General features: G+C 40.8%; 1 protein-coding gene and 1 pseudogene across 9 annotated transcripts in view; one reads left to right on the top strand and one right to left on the bottom strand.

The window, feature by feature from the left end:
- The window catches only part of SPECC1 (sperm antigen with calponin homology and coiled-coil domains 1), a 219,695-nt gene that overhangs the window by 109,062 nt on the left and 93,155 nt on the right, over positions 1–17,478 (bottom strand). The window lies entirely within an intron of this gene.
- LOC118641277 lies at positions 4,723–4,866 on the top strand (annotated as a pseudogene).

Raw genomic sequence — 17,478 nt, 5'->3', positions numbered from 1 at the left:
AGAGATAAAGGGGCGATAGAAAGAAATCTTTTCAGCCCTGGCCAGTTTGGCTCAGTGGTTAGAGCGTTGGCCCAAGGACCAATGAGTTGCGGGTTCGGTTCCGGTCAAGGGCACATACCTTGATTGCGGTTTGTCCCCAGTCCTGGTCAGGTCCTGTGACACAGAGGCAACCAGTCAATGTGGCTCTATCACATCGATGTTTCTCTCTGTCTCTCTCTCTCCCCCTCCTTCCCACTCAAAAAATTTAAATAAGCTTGTCAAATTAAAAGATTCAGTAGAAGGGATGGAATGCAAAAATCAAAGAACTCTCTAAATATGTGTTTGTAGAACAAAATGAAAACAAGATGGAAATAGAAAAGATAAACACACAGGTCAATCCAGGAGATCAAACAGTTAATTAACAGAAATTCCAGAAATACAGACCAGTGGAAACAGAGTAGAGGAAATTATCAAAGAACTGACAAGAAAATCCCCCAAATCTGAAGAACTCAAAAAAGACCCACATGGAGATAGATACGTCTTTCATAAAGTTTCAGAACACCATGAATGCCTAAAAGTTTGGGGAATGGTTGTGGAATGAGGAGACTGGCCATTATCATTCATTAGCAATACTGAGTTCTAGAGGGGATAAGGCAAACACCTTCAAAGTTCTGAGGGAAACTTATTTTCAGCCTAGAATTCTATACCCAACCTAATATAAATCAACCATAGAGGTGGAAAATGCATTCTAAAACACACAAAGGCTCAAAACATTACACTGCCAACACGCTTTCTGAGGAAGTTATCTGGGATGTGCTCTCGTAAAACAGGAACATAGACCAAGAGAAAGGCTGAGCGGTCCAGGAAGCAGTGACTCCTCCATAAGAGGAGAACAGTCAATAGAAGTCTCAAGATAAAACCCATGGAGAAAGTCCAGACTGGGCAGAGAGGTCAAAGTGCCTCATAAGGGATGTTTCTTTGACAAAACAACACCTTGGATGAAGAGTATGAAAAAATATATATAATAAAAAGAGTGGGGGAAAAAAAAACCTCAGAAAAATAAGAAGCTGCATAAGAAAGTTAACAAAATCATCCCCTGTCCAATTTGGCTCAGTGGTTAGAGTGTTGGCCTGCAGACCAGAGAGTCGCAGGTTTGATTCTGGTCACGGACACGTACCTTGGTTGCAGTTCGGTCCCCGGCCCCGGTCGGGTCATGCGGGAGGCAACCAGTCGATGTGTCTCTCTCACATCGATGTTTGTTTCTCTCTGTCTTTCCCTCTCTCTCTCACTCTATAAGAAGATAAATGTAAAAATATCCTTGAGTGAGAATAAAAAAATAGAAAGTTTAACAAAATCATAACACATAACTTCACTCTGTAGAGAATATCTATGTAGTCACAATAACGTTAATACTATTTAAATTGACCTATACAAAGAGTATGCAAGACTATTTCATAGAATAATTGATATTATCATCCTTGCTAGCAAAAAAAGGACAGATGAGCGAAACTGGGAGGTGGAAGTCAGGTGGAGAGAGCTGTGGAAGGGCCACGACGATCATCCCTCCTCATCTGACAAATGCAGAGTCAAACATACTATATACAGGTGACAAAACAAGAAATAAAGATGAAATACATTATTAAAATAAAAGAGGTAACCAAGAAAGAAACTGAAAAGAGTGATAAAATTACACTGGGAGGGAGTGAAAGGTTATGAGTTACATTCTTATCTATACCAGTTAACAAAATATCTAAATTTGAAAATAAAAAGAGACAATGTCAGGAGAATGAGAAGACAAGCCACAGATTGGCAGAAAATATTTGCAAAAGATATATGAAAAAGGACTGTCATCTGAAATATCCAAAGAATCCAACAATAAGAAAATGAACAACCCGACTAAAACTGGGCAAAATACAGGTGGGTACTAGACTTATCAAGGTGATCACTTTGTAAGTTATATAAGTATCTAACCACTATGCTGTACACCTGAAACTAATATTGTCAACTGTAACTGAAAAACATTTTTAAAATTTATTTTAATGGGTAAAATATCTGAACAGGCACCTCACCAATAAGCATATGAAAAGAGGACGAATAAGCATATGAAAAGATGCTCAACATCCTATATCATTAGGGAATTATAAATTAAAACAACAATGAGATACCACTGCACACCTATTAGAATGGCTGAAACCCAAAACACTGACAACACCAAATGCTGGCAAGGATATGAAGCAACAGGAACCCTCATACTTTGCTGATCGGAATGCAACACGGTATAGCCATTTGGAAAGAAAGATCGGCAGTTTCTTACAAAACTAAACATACTCTTTCCATAATCCAACAATTGCACTCCTTGGTGTTTAGCCAAAGGAGTTGAAAACTTATGTCCACACGAAAACCTACACATGGATATTTATAGCAGCATTATTCATAATTGCCAAAAGTTGGAAGCAACCAAGGTGTCTGTCTTTCAATAGCTGAATAGATAAACTGGTACATCCAGACAATGGAATATTATTTGACACTAAAGAGAGTTCCAAGCCAAGAAAAAACATGGAGAAACTTAAATGCATATTACTAAGTGAAAGAAGCCAGTTCAAAAAGGTAAATACTGCACGATTCCAACTACCATATGACATTAGAGAAAAGGAAAAACTATGGAGACAGTAAAAAGATCAGTGGTTGCCGGGGCTTTGAGGGGAGAGAGAAATGAACAGGCAGAGAACAGAAGATTTTTAGAGCAGCAAAACTCTTCCCTATAATACTTAACTGATGGATACATGTCAGTATATAATATTTATCCAAACCCACAGAATGTACACCACAGTTGGACTCTGGATGGCCATGTGTCAACATAGGTTCCTATTGTACAAATGTATCATTCTGGTGAGGGATTTTGATGGTGGGGAGGCTGCAGGGAGCAGGGGGTACATGGGAATTCTGTAGTTCCTGCTCAATTTTGCTGTACAAAAACTGCTCTAAAAGTTTATTTACACAATAAGCAGGTATAAGCATAATGAGGTGGTTATCTTTGAGAAACAGGACAAAGGACAGGAAGATGTAAGGCAGCAGTCACTTTTCATAAGGGCCTTGTCCTGTTTCATTGCTTTTAACCTGTGCATACACTTGGATAATAAGCAGCAAGGGATGTGAATGCTGTGAATGCGGTGCGGGAGCCGGCAGTCAGCAACCTGTCGGTTTTATAGGTAGCACTGTTCCTTTGGACTTAGAACAAATGAGATTAAAGACAACAAGTTGGAAGCAACACAGCAAGTAGAAGCACTGCCATAAGGAACTAAGTCTGTTATAAAATCTCAGGCCCCACCTTACCTGTGGAAGAAACTTTTTATAGGAAATAACATCTCCTATAGCTGGACTGTCCTTTGGGGAGTTTCAATGAAGTGTTTAGAGATCCATATGTATCTCATATTAAAGTTACTGGAAACTCTTTGCAAACCAAACAGAAGAAAAAAACAGAAGAATCCTACATATACAAATGAACCAAACTGCTTACTCATTTGCTTTCTTTGTTAAAAGCAAACAGTAGCCCTCCCGGTGTGGCTGCTGGTGTGGCTGCTGGCTGGGCGTAGTCCCATGCACTGAAAGGCTGCAGGTTCAATTTCTGATCAATTTCATGCCTGGGTTGCAGGCTCAATCCCTGGTAGGGGAAGTGCAGGAGGCAGCCGATCAATGATTCTTCTCTCCCTCCCCCTCCTGCCCTCCCTCTCTAAAAATCAGTAAGAAAAAAAAGCAAACAGAAGGGCCCATGTTTAGAGATGATTTTCATAACAAGATAAATGTTTTCTATCTAGTTTTCATTTTACCCTTTTTTTCCTGCTGAACGCCAAATTAATTTTGTTCACACTCCGCTTGCTCAGCTACTTGGGTGCGAGTTTAAAACACTTGTATATCTGCATCTTTCTCTTTCCCAAATACTCAGTGTTCCATGGCCACCGTGAACAGTGCTCCTGAATTGAGGGGGCTTCAGAACAAAAGACCCCTAACATGCAGGAGGGGCTCTGGCCTGGGGAGGGCACAGTGACCATTCTGTGTAGAGTTAAGATGAGATAAGGCAGGAGACAAAGCAGCAGTGTTATAGGAAGAGATAATGCCATGGTCTGACCAACTCTGTGCAGGCGGCCCACACAGCTGGCTGCAGTTAGTCATCTTCAGAAGCCAAAATGCAAATGGGCTCTGGAAGGGCAGCTCCCTACTGCCCTTTGAAAAGTGCAAAGCAGGCAGAGCCATCTAATTTCCATTGAAACCAAAGTGCAGAGAGGAACAGCTTGGTCCCAGAATTCTCTCTGCACACTGGGTGAGCCTCTCTGCCCACTGTGTAGGCCAAATGCAATCCTTATTACCTAACTCAAAAGCCTGGCACCTCTGCACAGGAATTTCCCAGCACTCCCATGGCCTTTAGGCAGCAAACATTAAGAATGATGAGGAGACCTGGCTGGGTGGCTCAGTTGGTTGAGCATCGTCCCATGCACAGAAAGGCTGCTGGTTTGATTCCCAGTCAGGACACATACCTAGGCTATAGGTTCAATTCCTGGTTGGGATACATACAGGAGGCAACTGATCAATGTTTTACTCTCACATCGATGTCTCTCTTTCTCCCCGCCCCTTCCTCTCTCTAAAATCAATACAAAGCTTGTCCTTGGGTGAGAATTTAAAAAATAAAAAAAGAATGAAGAGTTGCTGAAGGTGGTGGGCTTTAGTGAATTTAAAAACCTGGCCCTCACCCCCTGGCATTGGGCAAGGGGACACTGATTGGTGGTGTTGCGCTTGTATCTATCAGGGGCAAAGCAGATGTACAGTCCTTAGTTCATCCTAGCTTGATGCCTGTGTTGGTGGCCAGAGCTGCTTCATGCCAGAGGCACGTTAAAAAACACACCAAAGCCCTGGCCGGTTTGGCTCAGTGGTTAGAGCATCGGCCTGCGGTCCCGAGAGACCCGGGTTCGGTTCCCGCTAAGGGCATGTACCTCGGTTGCAGTTTGTCCCCGGCCCTGGTTGGGTTGTGTGGGTGGCAACCACTCGATGTGTCCCTTTCACGTCAATGTTTCTCTCTCTCTCCCTCCCACTCTATCTGAACAAAATATCAAAAAATGTCCTCGGGTGAGGACAAAAAAAAACCAAAAAAACCCCACCAAACCTCCCCCCTGCAAAAAACCTAACCTTCCTGTCAGTGTAGATGGGAAAAGACTGACTTCCCCATTTGTGAGGCTTGATGCAACTTAGAATGACCTAGCTGATCACAATTTAGCTCTGACTCCCTAAAATTATACACTTGGCTCTGTTACAGCCCTGTCTCACAGTGATCACTGAGAAACTTCCAAGTTCCACCATTAAAAGATATTAAATTCATCTGAATTTACAATGGAAGAAATTGGAGAATTAGGTGGACTGGGCATGCTGAATCCTATTTATTTGGATGAACATTACTGTGTGTTTTTTTAAACCACTCATTGGTCACAACATAAAAGAACTTTAAGAAGCTGTCCACATTCTTTAAACTGGAGTTCACACATAGGAAATGGTAATAGAAGTTTACATTTGTGTAGTGTTTTGGTTTTCAAAGCATTTTCATACACATTCATTTGTTTTAAAATTAATGTGTCACAAAATCAGTTTTAAACATATTATCTTCATTTAATGGATAAGGAAACTGAGAGTGTGAGACTTCACAATTTTCCCAAGGATCACATAATAAATATGCCTTCTGATACCTAAGGGAGTATAAAACTTACTATCCCTTCTATCAAACAGAAAGAAACAGAAATCATATAGCCTAATCTTTTACACAAAGTAATATCAATAGCATCCAACTTCTGTTGCTATTTACTAAACTCTCTTATTTCAGTTGCCATTGAATATTTTCAGTGAAAGAGACCCCAGTATTAGACAGCCCCTCCCACTGCTGAGCAGCTGTAATCATTGGATTATCCTTTTTTTTCCCCCTTACCCGAGGATATTTTTACATTTATCTTCAGACAGAGTGGGAGGGAGGGAGAGAGAGAGAGAAACATTGACGTGAGAGAGACACATCAATTGGTCGCCACCCGCACAACCCCAACCGGGGCTGGGGACTAACTGCAACTGAAGTACCTGCCCTTGGCCGGAATCAACACTGGGACTCTTTGGTCCACAGGCCGATGCTCTAACCGCTGAGCCAAACCGGCCAGGGCTGGACTATCGTTCTTTATATCTAGCTGAATTCTATTTTCATTAACATGGTACATGTTGGTTCCAGTTCTGAAACAATCCGGAACCAGAAAGAAAAAATTTATTGCTTCTTCCACATGACATCTAAATATATGAAGGCAGCTTTGTTTCCCTTGGTCTTCTATTCTTTAAACAAAACATTCCTAATCCTTCCCACCAGGCTTTACAGGACCCAGGGACATTCATCAGATGAACTGCCTGGAGATGCTTTGATTTAGCCAGGTCCCTGGGAAATGTTACCCAGAATCCCAAAAATGCTGCAGAAGTGGTCACTATGAGTTAGGAATCTTTTCATTGCAAAAGAAAACCCCACTCAAGCTTGCAACAATAAAGAGAGACGTTTTTGGCTTGCCTAACTAAAAGTCTAGGAGCGGGTCCAACTTCAGGTCCCGCTCACTGAAAATATGTTTGTGGGGTCAATTTCTCTCCATCTCTTGCTCAGCCTTCCTCAACAGGCCACCTTTATCAGTAAGCTGCCTTGATGCATGGCTGCATAATACCTCTGGCGCCCTAGGCCTCACCATCAAGTCAATGAAGAGACCTAAGTTTCTCCCAGAAGCCCCAACACTTCATTCTGACTGGGCCTATACCATCCTTGGCTCATTGGGGTCAAGGTGATATGCTGACCCAGCGAAAGTGGGAAAACAGTGAATTATCCAAGCAGAATGCCTGAAAGAAGAGGGAAATAGATGCTGCTGGAAACAGGTATCAAACGCAGAGTGTTCACAACGTGGTCTGACCAATGCTGAGGTTATTCCCTGCTACAGCAGTACACTCGTACAGCAATACAGCATACAGAAGAGGCCACGGTACACCAGTGTAATACAAACAGACAAGGCTTCAGACCCCAGCAGGGGATGTTAGACAACAATCAAACATGAAAATTATCTAAGTAGACAAGTCAGACAGAGAAAGACAAAAACTGTGTGTTATCATTTAGATGTGGAATCTAAAAAAAGCCAAATTCTTTTTTTTTTATCCTCACCCGAGGACATTTTTCTATTTTTTGTTCAGATAGAGTGGGAGGAAGAGAGAGGAAAAGAGAGAGAGAGAGAAACATCGATGTGAAAGAAACACAAAGAGTGGCTAACACCCGCACAACCAACCAGGGCCAGGGACAAACTGCAATTGAGGTACGCGCCCTTAGCGGAAACCGAACCCGGGTCTCTCTGGACCGCAGGCCAACGCTCTAACCACTGAGCCAAACCGGCTGGGGCAAGAGCCAAATTCTTAAAAACAGCAGAATGATGGTTACCAGGGACGGGGATGAGAGAATTGGGGTAAAGGGCACAAGCTAGAACCTAGCAAATAAGTAAGCCAAGGAGATCTAATGCACAGCATAGTGATGACAGTAAATAATATTGTATTAGAAACTTCAAACTTGCTCAGAAACTAGATCTTAATTGTTCTCACTACAAAAAAGAAATAATTATGTGACGTGACAGAGGTGTTAGCTTATGTTATGATGACAATCATGCTGCAATGTAATCAAACCAACACCTTGAACACCTTCAAGTTAACCAAAGTTATATGTCAAGTAAAGCTCAACTTAAAAATAAAAATTTAATAGAGAAAAAAATGAAAATTATATATACTGTTTAGCATACATTTATTATACATATGAATAATATATAATACTTAAAATACAAGGCTGAATGAAAAAAGACTAAAATGGGATACTGAATTTTAAGACTACTATGATTATAACTAGGCAAACGCTTCCTGTTTTGAGATCATTTATCTGCATGCAGTAAGTAGTTGGGACTGGCTCTATAAAGGCTCTTCTAACACCAGTGAATGAACATCATCACAGTTAAGATGCTACTTACTAAACCCTCACATTCCAGTTACCTTTGTTTCAGGACTAGTTTCCTCATAACTCCGTAGGTTAAAACAACTGTTCTATTTTGCCTACGATGTTGCAGATCATGAATTTGGGAAGGGCTCGGCCAGGCAGTTCTCACTCAGAGGCTCTCAGGTGGTTAGTCTAAGAATGACTGGAGCTGCAGTCACTGGAGGATTTGGCTGGGCCAGACGTCCCAGCTGGCTCACTCACATGTCTGACAGTTATACTGTCAGACAGGAGCTCAGCTGGGCTGTTGGTCAGGGCACTGTGGTGTGGCCTCTCCCGTGTGGGGGTCTCAGGGTGGCTGGACTTGTTAAAGAATGGCTCAGGGCTCCAAGTGTGAGTGTTTCTGCACACAAGGGTTGCTGCAGCCTCTTTATAACCCAGCCTCAGCAGTCACACAGTGTCACTTGTCGTATTCTACTGGCTGAAACGGTGCTAGGCTGCCCATTGTCAAGGTTCGGATTCCTTGATGGAGGAAGTGGCAGTCACACTGTGGAAGAGCATGTGGGGTGGGGGAGAGTCGCAGCATCTCTGGAAAATAAAGTTCGTCATGCCTCAGTTGATGAGACAGATTCTTAGCTCATAAAGCCATGAACTGTGTTCCTCTATTTCCCAAACTGATATTTTCATCACTGCAATGTCTACACATGGGAGCCAATGCTAATTCTGACAAACTGCCAATTCCAATGACAAAGTGAAGACAGGTGTAAAGTCCACTCTCTTTAAATACAAGACTCTCCATGTTTTGCATTTTCTTGGGCAAGCTGGTCCCATTTCTTCAATGTACTGCAAAGGAGAAAAGTCTAAGATCGATGAAAATATGCTCAGAGTTTTATCACAAAAAGAATCAAATAAACTTTCCCTTACCTTACTCTTGACTTAGTTTATTAATATTTTTAATTGACATAAGAACAAAAACAGCCCTCTTTTATGTACAACTTTATTCTTCACCAAACACGTAAACCCTATAGAACAGGTGTTGTTATACATGTTACCTTGCGGGAAATGGAGGTGCAGACGTGTCCAGAAAACTTGCCCAAGGTGTCACAGCTGGAGTTGTGATTCAAACCCAGAAAATGTAAGCTCCAAAGTTCTTCCTCTGAAGCTCTAAACTCTCCCTCCTGCATACGAACCTAATAATACTCTTTCTAAAACTGAAATAATCAAAACCCCCTACTTTCCTGAGATATCAATACAAATATGGAAAAATGTCTTCTTCCATATTGGTACAAACAGGCTTAACCTTTTGTTGGGATCTTAACATCTGCATATATGACATGAGGCTGCAAACATTCCTTTGTGAATCCTATGTTATCACTTTAGAATAAGTTGCATTTATAGCCTTCCAGGACAGTAAAAATAGGCCTGATTTGTTCTTTTTAATAATAGAATACTTCATGAGATTGATGTACTACAACGTATTCAACCAGTTCCTACTAAGGAACATTCAGATTGGTTCTAGATATGAGCTACTACAAAAAAAGTACTGCAATTAACAACCTTTTTCTATATTCATACATACTTAAATACTGGTGCTTTTCTTCTACAGGACAGGACCCCGAGAATGGGATCACTTTGCTGAAAGAACATCTATTTTCGATAGAAGATTCTAAGGTAGCTGCAGAGCAGCCAGGAGCTCCGTCCCCTTGCTCCCCACACTGGGCCAGACTTGGTGGGTAAACTGTGGAGAAATAGGCTTGAAAACCCAGTTGAAGTACAGCTGATCTAAAATACTGGGAGCAGGGAGCTCAGAGGAAGGACAGGAGATGCAGAGAGGGTGAGCCAACTCACCCAAATGCTTGGCTGGGAAGCCAGACGGGTTTTGTGGCAACAGCAGAGCCCTCATTCCTGGGAGCATGAGGTCTCAGACCCACGCACGGATCCCCAATCTAGAGCAACAGAGAAGGAAAGGGAGCCCGTGAAGCACTGTGTGGTGGGAATCAGTTGTGATTCAGTCCACCTGGGAGACAGCCTGCACCAGGCAGAGAGTAATTTCTTTGTTACAACGCCAGCCTGGAAAGTTCGCCTAGATCTGTCTCTGCAGGAGGGGCCACATGGTGGAAATTGGGGTGGCGAAGGGGTCTGATCTGTATGCCCAGCAGTGACTCTGAGGGGCCCTCTATTATCTGGAAGAACTTTGGGCAGAGAGACAGACAGGGGTTGGACAGTATGGTTTGGGAAAGAGGATCAGTCTTGTCTACTTCAAATGCATGGGTGGTGCCTCTCCCCAAACCTGTGGAACTGCTAAGTCTGCCCCATCCTGCTATGGCCCAAGGCAAAGGGGAACGACATTAGGCTGGAAATCTGCACCCTGTACTGATCAGTCTGATGGCACAGAGGACTCGGACATTTGGCCCTGTCTGAGCTTGAGTGGAGGCTCTGTCCACAGGCAGCCAGCAGCGTGGAAAAATTGGGAGTGTATATCAAAGCTTTTGTTTTTAGCTCCTTCTAGTTGGTGTGGTGTCAAGGAGGTGCTAGGGAGCCAGGCAGAGCTGATGCATTGCGGCTGTGACTCTGGGGTAGGATTCCGTCCGGGAGACAGATGAGTGTGCACTGGGCCCTTCTGCTGTATTATGGGAAACCAGAGCCAAGCTTCCCAATGAGTTCAGCCAGTGCAGCCCTGAGAAGGAGAGGAAGTGCTCACCTTCCCTTCTATAAGCTATGCACACCACCCCCAATATGAGTCTTTTTAAACCACCCTGGACAGGTCCTGGGTACCACCACAAAGCACAGTTCCATGGGGGAAGGGAAAGTAGTTCAGAGCAGGGACATTCAGAGTGTGAGACCTGGGGTAGACCCAGCCTCTGTGCTATGGAGGCCCATAGGCCTACACGGGGCTCTGCCTTGCCAAGCTTCAGTCAGGTTGCCAAGGGCAAGGCAGGGAGAACAACTCTCATTGGCTTGCACTAGAGAACCTCTCAACAGGCCTGGGACCAGCACACATGTCCAGATTTAGACAACATTGGAGCAAAATCCAGTGAGCTCCACAAACAGCAGATCGAAAGGGTAACCACAGAAGGCACAAAAATCTGTGGAGGCAAACTCCATATTAAAAAACAAATCTTTTACTTTTTCTTTTGTATTTCAATTAAAAATTATTTTCTTCTCTTTTTTCTGTCATATCTCTTATTTTTCTTTCATTTTCTTATTCTAATTTTTCTCTTTCTCTTTTCCAATTCTGTAATTTTATTAATTATAACTTTTTAAAAATTATTTCTTTTCTTTTCTTTTTTATTCTTATTCTTTTTCTTTTCCTTCTTTTTATTCATATTCTTTTTCATTTCTTTTTTTTTTTTCTTTTCTTTTCTAATTCTTTGGTCTCTAGTCTTTTAGTATTCTTTTTTTTTTTCCCCTTATTCTTTTTTGTTGTTGGTTTGTTTGTTTTTTCATATTGATTTTGGTTTGGTCTTGTTTTGTCTTGTTTTGTTCTGTCAGCACAACAGTTGGTCAATGTAGTGAGGGTTGAGCCTCATAGTCAGTCAGCACAAGGGCTGAGCTCACAGACAAATGGGACAACAGCAATCAAGACTCAGTTACAAAAAAAAGGGCTCATACAACCCACATAAGGAACATTCCCAGAACACTCAGGTGAGAAGATCAGGGAGACTACACCACTGGGTCCCACAACATACACACTATAGAAGGCCACCCTACCAAGACTAGGAGTCATAGCAGTCCTATCCAATACATAGAAACAAACAAAAGAAACAGAAAAAATGGGGAAACAAAGAAACAGGACCCAAATGAAAGAACAGGAGGAAATCTCCATGAAAAGAGCTAAATGAAACGGAGGCAAGCAATTTATCAGAAACAGAGTATAAAGTAATAGTTTTAAGAAAGCTCAACATCATGAAAAAGTACACAATAACCATGGAAACCACCAGTTGGAAATGAAGAATGGTATATCAGAAATAAAGAATACACTGAAAGGAATAAAGAGGAAGCAGATGACCGAATCAGCAAATTAGAAGACAAAGTAGAAAAAAAACAGCTCAATCAGAGCAGCAAAAGGAAAAATAATTAAAAAGCATGAGGATAGTTTAAAAAAACTTTGGGACAATATGATATGGAACAACATCCACATCATAAGCATACCAGGGGGAGAAGACAGTAAGCAAGGGACAGAGAATCTGTTTGAAGAAATAATGACAGAAAACTTCTCTAACTTGGTGAGGAGAAAAGTCACACAAGTTCAGGAAGCACAGAATCCCAATCAAGATGAATACAAAGAGACCCACATCAAGACACAGCATGATTAAAATGACAAAGGTTAAAAACAAAGAGAATCTTAAGGGCAGTGAGAGAGAGAGAATGAGTTATTTACAAGGGAGTTCCCCTAAGGCTGTCAACTGATTTCTCAACAGAAACACTATGGGTCACAAGGGAATGGCATGAAGTATTCAAAGTCATGAAAAGCAAGGATCTGAAACCAAGACTACTCTATGTAACAAGGCTATCATTCAAAATTGAAGGTGAACTAAAAGCTTCCCAGACGAAAAAAAAAGAAAAAAAAAAAAAAAGGCTAAAGGAGTTTATTACCACCAAACCAGCATTGCACGAAATGTTACAGGAACTAATGGAAGAAATAGAAGAAGAAAGAAAGGGGGATGACTAGGCATAAAGAAGAAAAATGGCAATAAATAAGTATCTACCAATAATAACCTTAAATATAAATGGATTAAATGTTCCAATCGACAGACCTGGGGTAGCTGAATGGATAAGAAAACATCACCCATATACATGCTGTCTACAAGAGACCCACATCAGAACAAAAGACTCACATAGCATGAAGGAGAAAGGGTTTAAAACAAATTTCCATGCAAATGGAAACAAACAAACAAACAAAAAAGCTGGGGTAGCAATATTTATATCAGACAAAACAGACTTCAAAACAAAGGCCATAACAAGACAAAGAAGGTCACTACATAATACTTAAAGGATCAATCCAAGAAGAAGATATAACCCTGGTAAACATAAATGCACCCAATATAGGAGCACCTAATTATATTTTTTAACATCTTAGAGGACTTTAAGGGAGAGATTAGCAGCAACATAGTCATAGTGGGAGACTTTTAAAACTCCATTAACATCACAAGACAGATCTTCCAGACAAAAAAATCAACAAGGAAACAGTGACCTTAAATGATGACACACTAGATCAGATGAATTTAATTGATATTTCAGCCCAAAGGAAAATATATATTCTTCTCAAGTGCACATGGAACATTCTAAAAAAATAGACATGTTAGCACACAAATTAAGTCTTAACAAGTTCAAGAAGATTGAAATCCTATCAGGCATCTTCTCAGATCACAATGGCATGAAACTAGAAATCAACTATAAGTAAAACACAAAAACATTCAAACAGATGGAAGGTTAATAGCATGTTATTAAACAATGAATGGGTTATCAATGAGATCAAGGAAGATACCAAAAATGTCCTGAAAACAAATGAAAATGAACACACAACACAAAAATCTATGGGACACAGTGAAAGCAGTCCTGAGAGGAAAGTTTATAGCATTACAGGCCTATCTCAAGAAACAAGGATAATTTCAAATAAGCAATCTAACCCTACAACTAAAATGACTAGAAAAAACAATAAACAAAGCCCAGAGTAAGTAGAAGAAAGGAAATAATAAAGACCAGAGTGGAAATAAAGATATAGAGACTAAAAAAAAATACCAAAGATCAATGAAACCAAGAGCTGGTTCTTTCAAAAGATAAACAAGATTGATGAACCTTTAGCCAGACTCATAAAGAAACAAAGAGAGAGGACCCAAATAAATAAAATCAGAAATGAAAGAGGTGAAGTAACAACTGACATGACAGAAATACAAAGACTTGTAAGAAAATATTATAAACAACAATGTACCAACAAATTGGACAACCTGAGAAAAATGGACAAATTCCTAGAAACATACAGTCTTCCAAAACTCAACCAGGAAGACTAAGAAAACCTGAATAAACTGATAACAACTAATGAAATTGAACCAGCAATAAAAAAACTCTCAACATACAAAAATCCTGGACCAGAAGGCTTCACAGGTGAGTTTTTCCAAATATTCAAAGAAGAACTAACACCTATCCTCCTCAAACTATTCCAAAAAATTCAAGAGGAAGAAAGACTTCCAATCTCTTTTTATGAGGCCAGCATTATTCTAATTTCAAAGCCAGATAAAGACACTACATAGAAAGAAAATTAAAGCCCAAATTCCCTGATGAACTAAAATGCCAAAATCCTCAACAATATATTAGCAAATCAGATCCAGCAATAGAGTAAAAAGATTATACACCATGACCCAGTGTAACATTCGCAAGTCAATAAATGTGATACACACACTGGTACACGCCTCCTGTACGACCCCAACCAGGGCTGGGAATCGAAAGTGACACCTTTCGGTCCACAGACCAATGTTCTAACCACTGAACCAAACCAGCCAGGGCAGTCTTTCTGTTCTTATATACTAATAAAAGCATCTACGATTGTACATTTTCCTGAGTACAGCTTTAGTTCTACTCCACACATCTTGCTACAAAGCACTCATTCCTCTGTTTCTCTCTAAATGATTTATAATTGGCCCTCGCCGGTTTGGCTCAGTGGTTACAGTGTCAGCCTGTGGACCAGAGAGTCCCAGGTTCGGTTCCTGCTAAGGGCATGCGCCTCGATTGCGGTTTGTCCCGGGCCCCCATTGAGGTTGTGCAGATGGCAACCAGTCGATGTGTCTCTCTCACATCGATATTTCTCTCTCTCTCTCTCTTCCCTCTCTCCCTCCTGCTCTATCTGAAGATAAATGCAAAAGTGTCCTCGGGTGAGGATAAAAAAAAAAATTAAATAAATAAATGATTTATAATTGTTGTTTTGATTTTCTTTTGGTGCAGAGATTACTTTAAAAGTGTCTCTGAATTCCAAAATAGTTTGTTAAATAATCATCTCTATTTTTACCGCTAACTTAGTTGAATTAAGATAACAGATTACTGCATATAAAATCATAATTTCTATACTTTTTGTTTTCTGTGACCAAGTTACACAATAAACTTCTGTAAACAATTCATAGATCCAGAGGAGAAATGCCTATTCCCCATTCTTTAAATTTGTTGAGTGTGTTATTTAAAACTTCTATATTTTTGCTTTATTTTTATTTGTTTCAGCATTTGAAAACTGTCAGCCTGCAAGCTACAGATATGTTTTGTTTGACTGGCAAAATACCTTGAAATACTTTGAAATGTATGAATCTCAATGCCTTTAGGCAAAATATGCATTCTCTAGTTCACTGCAATTCCCATCATCTTTGCTGTTATACATCCAGTAACTCACATATTCATATTGTCCAACTGGTCCCTGTGGGCATCCAAGTTGGCAATTAAGTTTCCTTGGTTAGACAAATTAGAAAAGAAACAACTTACATCTCCAACTATAATATGTTTACTTAAAAAATAAAATTATTCTTTTAGTCCCAATTTTTGTTCTATGTATTTTGTTGCTTGAAATTTAAAGAGTTACACACACACACACACACACACACATACACTTTTTTTTTTAAATCCTCACCCATGGATATTTTTCCATTAATCTTCAGATAGAGTGGAAGGGAGGGGGAGAGGGAGAGAGGGAGACAGAGAAAGAGAAAGACATTGATGTGAGAGAAACACTTTGACCGGTTGCCTCCTGCACGACCCCAACCAAGGCCGGGAACCAAACCGAAACCAAGATATGTGCCCTTGACCGGAATCGAACCCACGACTCTTTGGTCCCTGGGCCGACACTCTGTTTAGCCAAACTGACTAGGGCAACAGTTTTATATTTTTAGTTTTTCTCAGTACATAATGTCCCTCTCTGTTCAGTTCAATGCTTTTGTTCTTGCATTCTGCTTTGTCTGATATGAATATTGCTGATCTTTGTTTTTTAATAGGTGAATTTAGCTTAAAGAATATTTATTGTGGGGCTATTTGGTTTTATTGTTTGTATTTCGTTTTGTTTACTGTTTATTAACTCTTATTTAACATTCTGTCCTCTCCTCACTTTTACTGACTTGATATTGCTTCTCTTTATTCCTTTCTGACCTGCTTGCCCCTCATTATCATTCTCAATCTCTATTATTTTGGGAATCCTATGCTTTTCTATTCTGCTTGTGGTCACTGACCATTCCTAATAGTCTTAACTAAATCTTCATAAAAATTAAATAACTGTGCCCTCCAACCCCTTGCCAACAAAGGCAAGATTAATTTTAAAATAATTTTTAATATGTTTTTATTGATTTTGAGAGAAAGAGAGGTAGAAACATCGATGAGAAAAACACATCAATTGGCTATCTCCTGCACACTCCCCACTGGGGATCAAGCCTGCAGCCTAGGCATGTGCCCTGACTAGAAGTCGAACTGGTGACCTCTGGTCCAAGGGCTGATGCTCAAGCACTGAGCCACATCGGCCGGGTGGCAAGATTAATTTTAGAGTACTTCCCCTCTCAATGCTGTCAGTGCCTGCACCCATATCCTGGTGCAGTCTAGAGATGGTCTAGAATTTTTAGTTCTGTGCTACTTCCTAGATTTTCTCTGAATGTAAGATCTTTCTTTTCAACAATACATTATGAACTTCAGCCATACTAGTTTCCTCCATTTATGTATACAATGTTTTATCTGCAAGATCCACTGCTCACCAGTTTCTTATATTCTTCATCTTCCTCTGCTTGATGCTTCTACTGGTCCAATTATCAAATCTAATTGGATATTTGAATATTTGCTCAAGTAGGGTATATAAATCCTTCATGTCTAAAAATATCCTTCTTTTGCCCTGACTCACTGAATACTATTTGGCATGAGAATTTGTACCTGGCACTCTTTCTGACTACCTATCAAACCTTTCTTTCCAGTGCTGGTGGGCATCACTACTCTATCAGTCGGGGTTGAAGGCAGGGTCCACCTCTCACTAAATGAGCTGAAAACATCAACTATTTGCTTTCTCACTTCCACCCTCACCCCTCTTGCAGGAAGAGTAGCCCCTTGAACCTGCCAGTATTTATACCTGCCCCAGACTCTGACTCAGGAACTAATGCTGCAAAGCAAGGACCATGCTGGGAAATACCCACTGGCAGCTGTGGTGGCTGCAGAACGATCCAGACTGACAAGCAGTGGCCCAGGTGCTGGCTGGAGGCTCCCGGGCCAGCACGTCCAGTGTAAGCTGCAATGTCTATGCTCATGCGGAGCAGCAGTGCCAGGTGAGCCAGTTCTGTGTGAGACTGGACGTACTGTTTCTGGCTGCACAGTCTCCAAGCGTCACTCTCTAGCCCTCATGACAATTCCATACCCTCTAAACTATATATTCTCTAAAAATTGATTTTTCTTCCTAAGTCAATCAGAGTCACGAACCCAGGCCAGTGTGGCTGAGTACAGGAGATGTCTTGTTTTTAGTCAATAGCCCCTGCCGA

Source organism: Molossus molossus, unplaced genomic scaffold (assembly GCF_014108415.1).
Source record: "Molossus molossus isolate mMolMol1 unplaced genomic scaffold, mMolMol1.p scaffold_m16_p_27, whole genome shotgun sequence".
Taxonomy (NCBI): Eukaryota; Metazoa; Chordata; class Mammalia; order Chiroptera; family Molossidae; genus Molossus; species Molossus molossus.
This window is presented reverse-complemented; position numbering and strand designations above follow the sequence as displayed.